At 46.1% G+C, this 16,004-nt stretch overlaps 1 protein-coding gene across 1 annotated transcript in view; it reads left to right on the top strand.

Moving 5' to 3' along the window:
* The first annotated feature begins 1,966 nt into the window (after positions 1-1,966).
* BRD3 (bromodomain containing 3) overlaps positions 1,967-16,004 on the top strand; it is a 32,615-nt gene continuing 18,577 nt past the window's right edge. The window contains exon 1 of the mRNA XM_069873670.1: positions 1,967-2,118. The gene's annotated coding sequence lies outside the window, so the exon portion shown is untranslated. The remainder of the gene's footprint in view (positions 2,119-16,004) is intronic.

Raw genomic sequence — 16,004 nt, 5'->3', positions numbered from 1 at the left:
CTCTGCGTCTTGCTGAACACTTTGTATTATGAGACCCCCCTGTTCAGTTGCTTCTAATGCTGCTAAGTCTGACATTTCAGCCAACATGCTTCTTTGTGGCAGGATTTTGTTTAAAATGAAAATATAAATACATTTACAAATCAAACTTTCAGACTATGGTTCAACTGAAGATGAGTCTTTAGAGTGAAAGGTGTACATTTTTCCCGAGTGTTCACAATGAATACTCGGCTGATTACTCCCTGCCCTCCTCCTTTGGAAAGCTTCAGCCTGTCAACTTTTCTCAGCCCCCAATGCCTAAAGCAGCAGCAGTTTTTATTTAGGTGCTTTTCGGCCAAGTTCACGTTTTGGTGTATGTTATAGCATTCATACCCTGCTTATTCACGTGGATCAAGTAAGTACTTGAGCAGGACAGTGCATTCAGAAGAACTGACCTGGTACTCTTCATGTATCAAGACTTTTGGGTACCTGATGGGTGAGTCAAAAAGGCCAACTTGCAGGTGCCTGTGGCAGAAGGAAGCCCAAGGCACGCACTGACCAAGTGTGGGGTTTGGCTGAGACACTTTTGAATGCTGTACAAAATATATCCGAGCGCAGGATGGCTGTGAGCAAGTTTCTAGTTCCTGAAGTTGCAAAAGCCTTGAAGTTCACCGCAAAAAAAAAACACATTTTTTTTCTTGGGTTTGTTTAAGGCAATGCAAAACTTCATCCTCAGGCAGCCCCGAGCTGCTAAGTGGGATTTTCCTGAGCATCTGTCTTCTTCCCTGTACAAACCCCACCCTTACCGATTATGTCAGACCTCCTGAGAAATTTCAGTCCCGTTGGTCACGTTTTTCAAAAGCTAATCTTCTGGAAACGAGATCTTCTAGTAAAACTGTCTCCACCTTATGGTTATAATAAACTGACTTATTAATTGGCATCATTGCATGCCTGTCTGCGTAACAAGCAGCGTGGCAGCCTCTGCTGGCATATGTGTCCACAGAGAGACCCCATAACTATTTATTTTATGTTGGTGCTCACATGTTTCTCCTGGATTATTTTATTTTCCAATGGTTCTATTTTCTTTCTTTTTGTGCTGCAGCAATTGTGTACTATTTGGGGTTATTAGTTATCTTTCTTTTTTTAAACTTGTATTTGCATTTGTAGATTTGATTCAGGATATAGGCTGTTGAGTTTGCGGGGTTTGGGGAGCGTTTGGGGAGCGTTTGCGAGGTTTGGGAAGTGTTTGCGCTTGCAACAATGCTCATGTTTGTTGATGCTTTTATGGTAGGTGTATTTGTAACATTCATATTCCGCTTTTATCATATACATTAGATTGTTTTTCTTGCTTCCAAACAGTTGACAAGATCCTGAAGTGCGCTACCCAGAGTGAACTACATCAGGTTGTGGGTTGTCTTGCAGCATCTCTTTTCTGCCTCTCACTACTCGCCTTGGTAGCGCTCTATTTTTATTGCAGCCCGTATTAGCTGTTGCGTAATAAATGTGAGAGCGCATTACCCAATGCAAACCGCGGTTTTAAACAAGGAGGAAAAAAAAAATAGGAAAAGCGGGGGGAAGACCAAGCCAGCTCCTTTAGTTGTGATTTGACACTCGATCTAGCAGCACGCGTGGGTTCCAACTGCGGAGCTGAGCGGGACCCCAACCCCCCCGGGGCACTTCTAAAGGCTCTGGTTGTGCTTTTGGAGCCGGAGGCGGGTGGGGAAGGGAAGGGAAGCAGGGTTTTTCCCTGGGGTGGGGGGAACCCCCATCCCCCCACTCCCCAGCGGCTTTATCACCGTTCCCCCTCCAACCTCGCAACCGTTCGGGGCGTTTTCCCCGCTGACCGGGGCATCACCCCCGCTGTTTCTCTCCCCTGCCCGCCGGTCCGGGGAGGGAACAGGGGCCGGGACCGGGGTTGGAGGGGGGGGAATAACCCTGCTGGCTTCTGGGATTTGTAGTCCGGGGGCCAGTGGCCACCACTCCCCTCTGCTGGCCCGGGACTACCGGCCCCACATGGCCTTGCGCCTCGGCGCATGAGCTCTGGGGCGCTTTAGCGCATCTATTATACTGCCTTGCCGAGGATAAAAAGAAGAGCAACTGGAGGGACTATAAGGCAAACGTTGCTGGAGCTGCCGGGGCAAAGTAATCTATTTAATCTTTCCCTTTATTTGTTAGATGCTCGGGTGTGCGTTGCTAGCACTGGGACACGGTTTCTAGAGGGAGGGGGGGCCGGGAGAGAAAGGGGAGGAAAGCAAAACCCACTTGGGAAAGGCCAATGCCGATTTTCTTCTTTTTCCCCCCGCCTCCTTCTCTCCCCTCTCCTCTCTTTTTCGCTCCTTCTCCTCGCCAGAGCCCCGCGTCGCTCCCCGCAGCCTTTGTGCGCCGCCACAATGCAACAAAGCGCGGCGGGGCTGCCTGCAGCCTGGCCATTGATTTCCTCCCTGCCCACCCTTTTCTTCTCCTTCTTCTTCTGCTTCTTCTTCTTCTGCCTCTTCTTCTCCATCTTCTGCTCCCCTCTCCCCTCCCCTTCCCGCCCCGAGACGCCGCGACGGGCGCAGCCCCGGCCCCGCCGGGCCCCGCGCAGGAGAGGAGGGTGGTTGGTTTTTTTTTGTTTTTCTCTCCTTCTTTCCTATTATTTTTGGTCTTGTTTTCCTTCTTCGCCCTCCTCTCGCTCGTTTCCCTCCCTCGCTCGCCCTGCCCGCCATCTTTTGAACGGGAAAATTAGGAGCGAGGGAGAGGAGGGCTGCGGGAGCCCTGGGAAACGAGGGGGGAAGAGACGGGGAGAGGGGGAAAAGGGGGAAAAACAAACTGGGAAGGGATCGGGCAGCGGCAATTCCAGCTCCTGGCGGTGCGCGGCTCCAGCCGCCGGGATTCGGGATGTGGGATGGGGATACGGGACCGGGACCGAAGCTGCTGGTGGGTCCAGCGATCGGGATGGGGATCCAGGCTCAGGACCGGGGCTGCGGGCGGCTCCAGCGGCCGGGATACAGGATGGGGATCTGGGATGCAGGATAGGGATCCAGTACCGGGGCTGCGGACGGCTCCAGCGGCCGGGGTATAGGATGGGAATCTAGGATGCAGGATAGGGATCCAGGACCGGGGCTGCCGGCGGCTCCAGCAGCCGGGATACAGGATGGGGATCCGGGACCAAAGCTGCTGGTGGGTCCAGCGATCGGGATGGGGATTCAGGACCGGAGCTGGGGGCGGCTCCAGCAGCCGGGATGTGGGATGGGGATTCGGGATACGGATCCGGGACCGCAGTTGGCTCCAGCGATCGGGATGGGGATTCGGGATCGGGGTTGGAGCTGCGGGTGGCTCCAGCGGCCAAGATATAGGATGGGGATACGGGACCAGGACTGAAGCTGCTGGTGGCTCCAGCGACTGGAATGGGGATTCAGGATCAGGGAAAAGCTCTGGGTGATGCGCCAAAAAGTGCGCGTTTGTTGTGTGTCCGTCCTGCACGCATGTGTCTGTGTGTCCCTGTGCACACACGGGTCCGTACCCGGTGTTTACCCAACGCTCCCGCAAATAAATGGAAACCGAGGCTTCCTCCCCTAAACTTGATACGCTCTATAGGCATAAAAAGAACCGCAGATCACAGATTTATATATAGACGTGTCACGCTATAAATAACGCCACCAATAATAAAATGCTAAACTTCAGAACTCGGCCGTGCTTTTCCTGCGTTCATAACTTACTTGTTTGGTGTCTGCGCCTCCCAGGGTGCTGGGATCGGGCTTTATTCGTAGCCTGCTTGGTTTCGCTTTTGAACAAAGCTGCAGTGTTCGGGTCGTGGGTCTGTGTGCGTGTGGAAGCTGCACAGCTCGGGCTGGCGGGTGCTAACAGGGAAATGACTTTTGACAACGTGGAGCGTGTGTTCCGCAAGGTTTGGGGACAGTTTGCCTAGTGTGGATATGCCTGTCTTGCTGTCTTTGGGAATCAAAAGTTACTAAAATAAACTTTTTTTGGATAAGCAAATGCAATAGCTTCACTAGTACTTCAAATGTTTATTTATTTATTTGAGTATTTATTTAATTTTCCTGACACTGGTAAATAGTCCTACGGGGTAACACAATTAGCAAAGCACACCTACTATTCCTTGCTGGAGAATTGTTTTGTTTTTTTTTTTTCTAATATGCTTGTTAGTATTTTTAATGCGTTCAGCGTATGCGAGTGTGCTGAGGGGGTGTCTCTAAATTAAACTGGGAATATAGGTTTAAAGCTGAAACTCTTGTCTTTAATTCACAAGGTATTAGAGGACTTGGTGACTCCCATATGTGCTGCAGTGTATGGGTGAGAAGTGTGGAATAAATAGACCTGAATCGAAACAAACAAGAAATCCCCAAAGCAATCTGGTTGCTTTACAAGCAAAAACCTCACTCTGTATTGCATACAGCTACCCAGGCACTCGAGTGCACTGTAAATGTGAGGTCCTGGCTTCTGATCTGCAGATCCCAGCGTAAGGAGGCTGCTGTGTGTCTTGTTTTGTTAGCACAGAAGTTTGGGGAGTTTTTCATAATACACTGGGAGGCTCCTGCTGAAACAGCAACTCCTGGCCTTACAGCCTTCCTTTTTGGGAAGAATAAACATTAAGATTGTGTCTTTCTTTTGCTTTCGTCTAGACTGGTTAAAGATACTCACTCATGCGTGTATTTAGTGCTTTGGAACAATGCTTCATAGAAGGGTTGGGCAGAGGGTTACAGTCTTATTCAATGTTCAGTATAAGCTTGATTTCAATATTGTCTCTATACTGACTGCCTGTATAGTGCTCAATGCTGAGACAGTAGCGGTTGTGATTAAAGACTTTTGCATTTTAGTGACCTGTGCATGCAGATTTTAAATTAAATAAGAATGAGTGTGCAGTGTAAAGTATCTGAGGTTTGTTCTCAGAACTGACTTTGAAGTGTTAGTTCCATTAACTTCAAATTAAAACAGGCTCTGTTGCTTCTGGAAGTAAAACTTCTGTCATTTAAGCTCTGAGACGCCTTAAACAACTTTATTTCAAACAAACTTTATTTAAACAACTTTAGCCTGGAGAAGAGGAGGCTGAGGGGTGACCTCATTGCTCTCTACAACTACCTGAAAGGAGGTTGTAGAGAGGAGGGTGCTGGCCTCTTCTCCCAAGTGACAGGGGACAGGACAAGAGGGAATGGCCTCAAGCTCCGCCAGGGGAGGTTTAGGCTGGACATTAGGAAAAAATTCTTTACAGAAAGGGTCATTGGGCACTGGAACAGGCTGCCCAGGGAGGTGGTTGAGTCACCTTCCCTGGAGGTGTTTAAGGGACGGGTGGACGAGGTGCTGAGGGATATGGTTTAGTGTTTGGTAGGAACGGTTGGACTCGGTGATCCGGTGGGTCTCTTCCAACCTGGTTATTCTGTGATTCTGTGATTCTTGTCATGTCAAAAAATATTTAGAAGAAAAACATTGGAGAAGCCTCATATCCAGCTCAGTATGTGTGCTAGGCAGCAGTGGTTTTTCACTATCTGTCTCTACAGAAGGGTCAGTTTTGTTAACTCTGTCTGTGACTGTGAGTATTTCAGTTGGCTCCGTAGCTCCTGTTTCTTTGCACTGTTGTACTGCACTGGGTACAAGGCCTTAAATCACCGTTCTTAAAAGCAACACGCTTCTTTCCTGAGTTTCTTGGTGTCCACAAACCATGTCTGCAGGCCGAGGATCCAGCCTGCCTGACCTGAGGCTCCGTTCCCTTGCTGAGCGGCAGACTGTGCACACAGATAAAGCAGTTTCCCTTGGCGAAGGCGGGAGCTTCCTGTAGTTTTTCCAGACGCGTCTTTCAATTGGTACGAATTCTGAAGTACGCTGTTTAATATTTACCTCTTACCTTTGCGGGCGGAGGAACTTGTGCAGTGGGTTGTTGGTTTCCAGCCAAGCCCTGCTGCACTCCTTGAATCTCACTCCTTCTCCCTGGAGTAATCTGGGAGCCTGATCACTCTGTTGACAGCACAAACAACTCAGGAGTCAAATCCCTCTCCTCAGCAGCAGCTGAGTGATGTAGTGAAGTCTCATATTTCAAAGGCTTAATTACTTTTACAAAATATATTACTCTCTGTCTAGTTTGTAAACTATCATATGCTTTCAGTGCAGATGGAACTACACTTTGCTAAATAAACGAACAAAGAGCGTTTTGCATCTCTGTGTTGCTGATTGTTTCTCTTTAATCCTGGTTATTCCTTCTTTGCCAATTTGCAAAATTCATTAATCCTCAGTGGGTTTCCCAATCATTACCGTGAACTGTATGTTTGGTTGTGTGGGTTGGTTTTGTTTTGTTTAATTGCTACATTATTCTCCAGTAACAGCCTAGAACACCATTGTAAGCAACAGAGTTCTGGGAATGAGGAAGGAGCCATTGTTTGCTGTGCTCCTCAGTGAGCTGTCAGGACATTTTGGAAGGATATGTGCATCTGAAGCTTTTCATTCCACAGTATTTTACTGTCTTACTGTGTTTTTGTCAATCGCTAGTGCTTGTCAGAGGTGAGCAGCTTTCTTTGGGGCATGCTAGCTCTTCAACCCACTTGTTGCTGAAGCCAGCATTGGAGGGATTTAAATTTTTCTCGGGAGTGGTGTGATAATTCACCCTAATGTGCTGCTTTTTCTGCTAGTCTTCATTCCCTTCTCCCATTCTTACAGATAAGATACCAACTGAATAAACACTCGCCTCTATTTTGGATTCCTTTCGCGCCTTTCCAGCCTCAGTCTCTTTCCAGCTTGGGGCTGATAAGACGACACCATCATGCCTGGAAGTATTTCAGCATCATGGATAACCTGGGTGGAAAAGAGACTTTTGTCTCACTACTTTGCTGGGCTCAGGGCTGGACATTGTACTCTCCACCAGCAATGCAGCAGGCATAGCAAGACAATCTGAAGTGAAATTTCTGTGTATGGGGACCAGTCTGGAACAAAATACCCTGGCTGACCAGATTCCATTTAGCTTCAAACTTTGAGATTTAAACTCAGTTCTGATTTACACCGGTGTGCTTTGGGAATGATCCTGTTCTTTCTTTTTCTTTTAAAAAGAGAGAGGCAGGGACTGAAAAGAATTGTCATTTTCCTCCCTGGTCTTGAGAGCTGTTCCACTCTTGAAAGTTATGATTGGAACACTTTCCTGATATAGCCACACCGATGCCTTTGCAGGGGACTTTGTGCGCTGACATAAATGTATGAGCAGAGAGGTACTTTGTGAGACTGACTCACCTGTTGTAACTAAACCCGAGCTGTATCGAAGAAAATGCACATTTCTCCTTGTGTGACTTTATTTTCAACTTCCCAGCTTATTCTTGAATAAGAGGGTGCCTGGCTGAGGGTCTCATCTTCTTGAAACCTGTTGATATGGCCATGCAAGAGAGATCCGTTTGCTACAACTGGACTGGTCAATAGGTTTGGCTGTAAGCAAGAGTGATGTTTGCAGTATTGTGCTGTTCTGCTGGGAGGGGATATAGGTTGTATCAGCCTTTTTGCTTACTGAGGCTGATTTAGGAACTGTGCTGCACTGTGGGCTACACTGATAGACTGAGCACATGCGTGTTATGTGCTGGATGTGCAGGAATTGTGTGTTGGTATAGTGGACAATGCTGTTCCTTATTGGAATTTTTGCCTTTTTGAAACTTTTCTCTCGCTGCTACCATCCTGTTTAGGGACTGTGAAATGGCATTAAAGTGCAGCTCTTCAAGGTGCCATGTGAAAGAGGGTTTGCCCCCCCAGGTTTTTGTTGCTCTGAGTGTGGATACTGTGCATCAGCCTGTGTGCTAAAAGAGTATTCCTTTCCTGGATAGGAATAAGCCACACAGGAATAGATTAGGATACTTGTGTCCACACTCTCATGGTCATACTTCCTTTGACTTGAACTTCATCCATATGCAGGAGCTTTAAAAGAGGCTTAGGGCTTGTCTGTTCTCCCTGCGCAGGAAGCTAAGCTGTGGGTGCTCTCAGCAGGAGCTCTGTGCGTGGAGGCTTAGCTTCTCCTGTGAGGAGCCTGTCTGTCAGCCCCAAGCAGTCTGTGGAGAGAGCAGTGTGCCCTGGGTGCATGAGAGGAGACTGCCTTCCTCGCTTGGGTGTGTTAGGCAGTGAGGAGCAGCTGCCCCTCTTCCCCTGAATTGGCAGCCTCTGCTCTCTGCATTGGGTGGGATAATAGAATCCAAGATCCATTTTTTCCCCTTTCTCGCATTGTGTTTGGGAGTTTACATCAGATGCGCAAACTCAGGCAGTGGAAACCATGCTGATGCCCTCTCAGGGAGCGGCAGCAGCTTAGCCATCACGCTTTATTCACATCTTAGCAGCCCTGTACCTTCCTTGTATATCTGAGCACATTTATGGATCTGGCCAACCTTAGCAAAATCAGTGTGGTGCTTTTCCACAGAAACAGCAGACCACATACAGCCTTTTGCACTTGCTTGGCTGTATTTGCTTTAAGTTAACACGTGCAATTGTTGAGGAACACTGTCCTTGTTCAAAAACAAGGCACTTTAAATTGGTTTGGAAACAGATAAGACTCACACAACCTGTGTAGGGGAACACGCATAGGGGATGAGTGGTGGTCACAAGTGGGAGGGCTACCACAGCCTAGAGTTACTGATCCTCTGTCAGCTAAGCCGCAATAATTAACGTGGTGGGTGGGTGTACTTACTCTGCCCCATTACCAAGTATAATGTTACTGTGGCTCAGCTAACAAGTAGTGTATTTATGTCATGGTAATTCAATCACTTCCATTTCATTGTCCTGACTTGATTGTCATATATTGATTTAGATGGACTTTGCATGGGAAAGTTGCTGTGCTGTAGCTGTAAACCCAGAGCATGATTTAAGCCATCTGTTCTTTGATACACTTTTAATGCTTTTTATCCTAAAACAAGTATGTTCTTTCTCAAAATATTAACTTTATTCATTTAAATATGTGAAAGTAAACTAGAAAATAGACTAGAAGAAAGCATTGGTGCACAAGAAGTGTGCAAGGAGGGGGTTCTGTTGAAGAAAGAAGGTATTTTCTCTGGTTATTTGGTTCTGCTGTGTACTGTGAAATGTTTCTAACAGGCTAACATATGGATCTGTACCTGTTCATTAGAAGTCTGTCTTCTCTGTCAAAGTGTGCACAGAGCTACCCCTAAGGATAACATCTGTAGCACTTGTAAATCCTGTTAATAATGTTGATACGTAGCCACGCATTGGTGATGTAAGGGGGAATTGCAGTATAGCTTATTAGGTACACAGAGCAGAAAACAGTCTTCTAAATAGGTAATAATTAGGAATTGAGTGATATTTGTAAGGGCTCTGTATTCTATACTTGGCTCAGAAAACTTTCTGTACTTAGTTTCGTTAAGAGGAAGTAACCTGCTAGGTGTAGCCTCTAAAATTCAGTTAAAAGCGGAATTCGGCTGTACCTAAACCCCCCTCCTTAACAGGTGCTGTGAAGGACCTCTTAGGTGTTGTAGTTTATCTTTTAGAAACATGTTTACAGAGCGCTGCTGTGTGGGGAAAGGGATAAAGCCAGATGGTAGTTTTAGCTTTGCAATTTCTTCAAATGACAACTTGTGTTGTACTAGGTAAAGAACTGTTAAGTGTTTCCAGAAACCTAAGTTACGGTATTTGGATACCTTGAAAATACAGATTCCTCTTTGTTTGCTTTTTCCCCTTCCAATTTGGTAAAACCATGACACTGAGGGAATTAATGCATAAATGCATGGGAAAAGACTAATGACTTTAATTGTAGATGGTAGTGGAAATATTCATATCCCCATTTTACAAGTGGGGAACTGACAAGCCTACAGCATGGGGTGTTGAGAACTGAGCTGAGGTGTCAGCAGCCTGGTTTGTAGCTGTCTTATTCATAATTCTTTGCAGGTATAACAGAAGCTCAGAGATGCTCTGCCCAGCAGGGAAGTATTCAAGCTCTTGGCTTTTTGTTTTTCACCTTTTCTTCAAAATGCTTCGTGTCCAATAATCTCTCTTTTTTGAATAAAAGTGCAGAAAAAGAAAGAATCAAGACAAAACCTGTTGTGGAAAGTCTGTGTATAATTTATTCACTATATAATAGTTTAAACGAGCGAGTTTGAGGTTTTGGTTTTTTTTCTTATACTGTAAAAGTACACAGAGTACCATATGCTGATTAAAAAGGGGAAGAGCAAACTCTTTTTCGGAATACAAGTGTTTAACTGTGCAAATCACATCCTTTAAAAAGCAGAAAAAGGAAACTCTGTGAGGGTGTAGACATACAATAATCCCATTAGGAGTTGAAGCCTGTGTGGATGTTGCCGCGTTATGCTTTAATGAGTGTACCTAAGTGCTTCTGTTATGCACGTATCATCTGAAACTTGGGTCAGTGCCAGAGTAAGCTTGTCTGGTTTGTTGTTGTTGGTCTTTCTTTTTTAAATATTGTAACTGAAATAGGATTTACTGACCTGAAATTGGCAAAACTGATTTCTGGAGTCACAGGATCAATCGGTCGGCAGTAGAATCGTGTGTTGGGTAAGTCGTGCTTTTGAGAAGTTGGGCTGCAAAGTAATAGATGAACAGAGAGGAATTAAGAGACAGAGCCTTGAAGGAGGTGGGTTGTGGTACTGATCTGAACTATGATTTTTTTTTTTTCTGTTTCTTTTTAATCTTTAGTTTTTCTCTTTAAGGCCATTACATCTTGCCAATTTGTGCCTCCTTGCTGGCCTTTCTGGACTGCTCAATCCCTAGGGCAGAGGAGGCTCTGTGCATGCTGCATTGTACGTGGTCCTAGTCAAGGCAGTGGAGCCTCTTGATCAAAGTGCAGTTGGTGTCTAGGCATATCCTGATGAAACACAGTGAAATTGATGTGTTCAACCCATCAATTCATTGCCCTAGCAATTAGTCAGGCTTCAGCTTCTATTCCATCTTGCCATCTTACTTGCAATATCTGTCATGAGGAGAGGCTGTGGTCTCCTACGATCTGTGCTGTCCTGTACAGTGTCTGGTGTGTGATGGTCCCTTCTGCATGTTTCTGCATGGCAGCAATAATGGGTGACCAAGCTGGGATGAACCACACCAGGGCTTCTCTCCCCCTGCTCTTATTTGTAGCTCAGAAAAGCAAAGTGGGTGTGTATGATGCAGCATTTAACAGCTGCCTGTGGTCAATCACGTTTTCAAACTGAAGCTTTAACTTCCTATCTCCTCGCTCTATTAATTCCTCCTCCTCCTTCTGACTTTCACTAAATTTTGCTTTCTCCCAGAGCGCAGGTTCACTGCCTGTTCCCTCTTTAAATACTACTGAGTTTATCTGTTCAGTAGTATTTGTATCTGTTTCATGCCACCAGCTCTGCTTCCTGAAGGAAAGTAAGCAAAAGGAGCCGTAGGCTGGTTTCTGCTGAAGCCAATGAGTATCAGGTTAAGACTGTTCAGCATCATCACTCAGAACTGAAATGATTAACAGCTTCAGCCTGCTTGCTTGTCGCTTTGGTGGTGTATCTAGGATGGACCTGTTGCTCCTGGACTTTTAGATGTATGTTTTAGTCTTAGCAGCTCCCAGGAAGTGAAGTTTTCCTCCTTGTGTGCTGTGGCAGTACTGTGAACAGGAATCCAAAGATCCTATGCCATCAAGTCTGTTACAACATCAGGCTGTCACACAGTTTGTCTTCCACTTAGATGGCAGCTGGGAATACTGACATGAAGGATAATAATAAGGGGTGACTGCCAAGTGAACAAATGGATCTGTTGTTCTGATTGGTCTTGAAGTATGGACTTGAATGCATAAGCAAAGGTGAATTGATATGGAACAGTAGATCCTGTCTGTGAAGTTTAAGATGAAACCTTGGGAGGCAGAATGACGTAGGTGACATCCAGTAAGCACCGCTTTTTCTGGCTCTAGATTTGCAGAATTGGCTAATCTGAAGAAATTGTGGTTGATTCTGTAGAGTCTTCTGCTGTGCCCATCAACAAGATTTGAATTTGGGATCACCAAACTTTTTTCACTTTCCCCGGCCAACTTTTTTATAAACATGGAGATTCCCCTTCTTGATTAGCCTGCAATTTATATTTGTGTTGCTTTAGGAAATGTCATGAAAAGAACAAGATCTCCATGCTCTTGCACTCCTTATGCTTTTATAGTGGGACTCCTCTAGCTGGGATCACTTCTGCAGCAATTCTGCAGTGGCAGGATGTATCTTCAGGGCTGGGTAGGGTTGACTAGATCAGCTATCATAGCTATTGTAACTGCAACAATGGGAGCATCCACAAGTCTGATCAGTCTGAATAGACTCTGCAGCCCCAGACATCTAGCCCTTGACCGCCTTTGTCGTTTTATCTCTCCCTAACAGAGAGCTGGAGAAGGGGCTGACCCAGGTAGAAGGAGCGAAAAGTGTGGAGAGCTTCAGTTTGCTTCTGTCTTTGCCTGAATTTTAGAAACAACTTTATCTTTATTGACCAATTAGTTGTATCTTGTGGATGATGAGTCTGCGGAAGCCTTTGTGGGGAGGTGCTGAGCCACAGAAACTGTGCAGCTTATCAAAAGGGGAAAGTTGCTTAGCACTTTGCAGGATGGGGCTTGAAGTGGTTACTGAATCACAGAAGAGGACAGAGTTGCTGCCTGTGTTGTGGTTTATACCATGTTTCCAACGTGCCTTCAGCCATGTTCCTGCCTCCCCTATGTCCCCTGTCCCCCCATCCTGCTCCTGGCATGTTGGGAGCTCTTATGGAATGTGGCGATGTGCCAGCATCTTCCCAGCGCTTCCTTTTTGCCTAATGTCCAAGGCTGCAGGGCTTCTGCTGCACTTGGGCTTTTGGGGGACTGCAGTAACGCCTACAAGTGCCAGAAATTGGAAAATAAGTATTCAGTGTGTTGTAGTGCACTACGTAAGAGAGAACATATGCTCAGGAGCAGGTTCGCCTTCTCTCCTTTCTCTGTAAACCTTGGCTGCCTGCTGTCTGGCTTCTCTCTGGCTGTTCTGATTACGAGATGTTGTGGGTTCAACCTCATGGGTCATGCAAGGTAGTCACATCGCATCTCCTCCTTTCTCCTCTAGGAAGAAACGGCACAAGCAGACTCTGCCCAGGCTTGTGATTCACCAAAACGCTTTCCTTGCTGTGCCAAATCTTCATTATGAAAATGAAGGCTGCAAGAGCCCAACACCTTTTAAACTCTTTAACTACTTGCAGTTTTCCTTCCTTCTCTAGTTTTGTTAACAAACTTGTGTGTAACTCAAGAGCTTACACAAAGCCAACATGGGTCTTAGTTAAAATTTGCCTCTGTGTTTTCAGAGGACTGCAAAAAGTAGGGCTGCAAGGAATATCCAGAAGTCGCTCTGTCTCCACCCTCTAAAACAAGATCAACTATACCTAATCCATTACTGAGGCTGGTTATTTAAACTTTCCTCAGAAGTAAATTCAAGCTATGAAAATGAACTTGTTAGTGTGAAACATCACTCCGTGCACTTGAGACCGCAGCCTTTAGAAAGCAGTTGAGCCCCAAATGATTTGTGTGGCAGGAGGTGTGTGACATGCATCAAAATGCTTCTCAGATTTGTTCAGAAGGTGCTTCTCATGGCATTAACACCTTGTCGGAGAGCAGTTCTCTGGCCTGTAATTATCAGACAGACCACATCTGATCTGTGGTGCCTGAAATGCTGCTTATAAAAGTCCTCAGTGCTTTTATAGTCAAGATGAAGTGACTTTTGGGTACCCCTGAGTTTGAAGGCATGATGTGAGATGTCTTAAAGCAGCCTGATTTGTAGGGAGCACTGAGTAAGTATCTGAACTGAAGGCCCTTGAAATTACCAGTTACTTCTGGCTGATTCTTATCTACTGGTTAGGAACCCACAGGCTGCTTACTGAGGAAACACCTGCTCTTACACAGCCAAGGAGAGACCAAGGGTGGGAAATCCGTCTGTGTAATCTGCTGAGCATTAAACTAACCCAGTCAAAAGCCAAGGAACTGACTTAATCTTCTATTACCACTTTTCTCCTGCCTCATGCAGAGGTAAGTTGAGGACACAGTTGCATCTCCCAGTCTCAGAATGTTATTTGGGCTGTGCTCAAAACGATACGCATGAAAGCAGATCTCTGATGTGTGGAATTAATGATGTGGGAGACAATGAGGACAGCTGAATGGACTTTCAGAGAGCAGAGCTGCAGTGTGCCGTAGGGGCATTCACTCCAAAGCCAAATTTCCATTTCCTGCAGTGAAGCCAGGTGCAAATCCTTCATCCCAAGGTCCTGAGAGGGGGCATATTGTGTATGGGGGGGGTGTGTCTGCCAGGGCAGTGTTGGCTGACAAAGCTGTTCCATCTGTCCTCGAGTCTTGGTCTGAAATCTCGCATTCCTTGTGTTTGAAGAGAATATCCCCCACTGGCATGGAGTTAGGAGGTAGTGAAAGCTGCCTGAAGTTCCTCTGTGGAGCTGCGAAGGGAAAGGAAGGTAGAGCAGGAGGAAAAGGACATCCACCAGCTTTGTTTCCTTCTGGAAAAGTAGTGGTGTAGCCTGTACTTTTTACAGCTATAGAATGAAATGGGGTACAACCCTCAGTTAATGGGTACACTGCTCAGTCTTTAAGGCTGTGTCAAAGTGTAGTAGTGTACTAAACCTCTCTTGCTGTTGTAAGGAAGTCTGGGCAAGATGCTCACAGCGCTGCTGCTTCTCTGATTTGGGGACTAGCATCTGGAGGCACAAGCTTCCAACTGTTGCCGCTATTGGGGAAAAACGGACCAAGCGTCTGCTTTGGTGGCTGCAAGGAACCAGTATAGGGAAGTAAAGCTCGGAGCAGCAGTGTGAGGCTGCTCCAGCTGCCCTGCTGTCTCGCTGTGGTTCTGGTTGCTGGCTCCATGTTCTTCAGAAAAGCTCAGTTGCTGCCTTTCGTGCCTGTGTGAGCAGCACTGCTTTGGTGGTGCCGTCTCTCTGAGAGGCTGACTAATGAAACCGGGGCCAGGCACTGGCCAGTGTTCAGGGCTCTCAGCTCTGCCGCAGGCTCACTGGGTGGCCCTGGGCAGGTCACCTCACCGTGGTGTGAAGCATGAGTTGTGAGCGCCAGCTCTTTGAGGTAGGAACAGGGTCTTACTGTGTGTCTGCAGAGTGCTAAGTGCTGAGGGACCTTGGTCTCTGCACAGACTCCGTGTGCTACTGTAATGTAAATAATAGCGTGGAGATAACTATGAGGTCAAGGAACATCTCTTAAACTTGATAATTTTCCCTGATGGGAAGATTTATATTGTTGTTTCTGGTGGAACTGGAATTACACCAATTCTTGATCAGTGTCCAAGTAACCATGCAGAAATACTAAACCATGGGGAAAAAAAAAAAAAAGTTGCTGGGCTCACATGCTACCATAAAGCTTGCTACCTTCTAATTTTGCAGTCAAAACAAATACCATCCTGTACTGCACGAGCAGCAGCAAGGGAGTGAGCCATCCGTTAAATGTTTGGCATTGCCAAAGGAAGTGGCAGAACCGTTAGCTGAAGCAGCAGGCTTGCTGGCACGGTGCACATTTCATGGGGCTTTATAGCTTCTTTTAAAATAGTCTCCACCACTGCAGACAGTCTGTGGGCTGCATCAGCCGAGTCAAATGTTATCCTACTAGTAGAGGGAATTATTAACATGTTTTCTCCGTGCCAGCTGTCTCTCCGCTGACTGACCCAAGCAAGCAAGTCAATGAAAGAGAAGTGGAAAAAAAAATCCTTCCAACCTAGCTGGGTGTTTTTTTGATGACTGGTTTGGCTGAGGGATGAGCCAAACCTCATGGCTTTGCTGGACGCCACACTGAGGTTGCAATTTAGCGCAAAAGGACAGACTTAAACTCCAGTGAAGCAAGATTTATTTGAGAATTGGGGTTTGGGTTTTGCTTTTAGTTATCATCTCAGACTGGGATGAATGAGGAGGAGACATGCACAATGTAGGAAGCAATGTACACTCTTTGAGTATGACAGCAAAAGGGTGTACTTTAAATCTGTAATATGAAAACTGTACACGTGCAGCCAGAAAAATCAAGAACAGCTTCTGTTGCTTGAGCATTACAGGCGTGAGGAACAGGATAAGTTGTAGTTTAAAAATTTAAATTTAAGATATCTGTCATC

This window comes from Phaenicophaeus curvirostris, chromosome 20, assembly GCF_032191515.1.
Source record: "Phaenicophaeus curvirostris isolate KB17595 chromosome 20, BPBGC_Pcur_1.0, whole genome shotgun sequence".
Classification (NCBI taxonomy): domain Eukaryota; kingdom Metazoa; phylum Chordata; class Aves; order Cuculiformes; family Cuculidae; genus Phaenicophaeus; species Phaenicophaeus curvirostris.
This window is presented reverse-complemented; position numbering and strand designations above follow the sequence as displayed.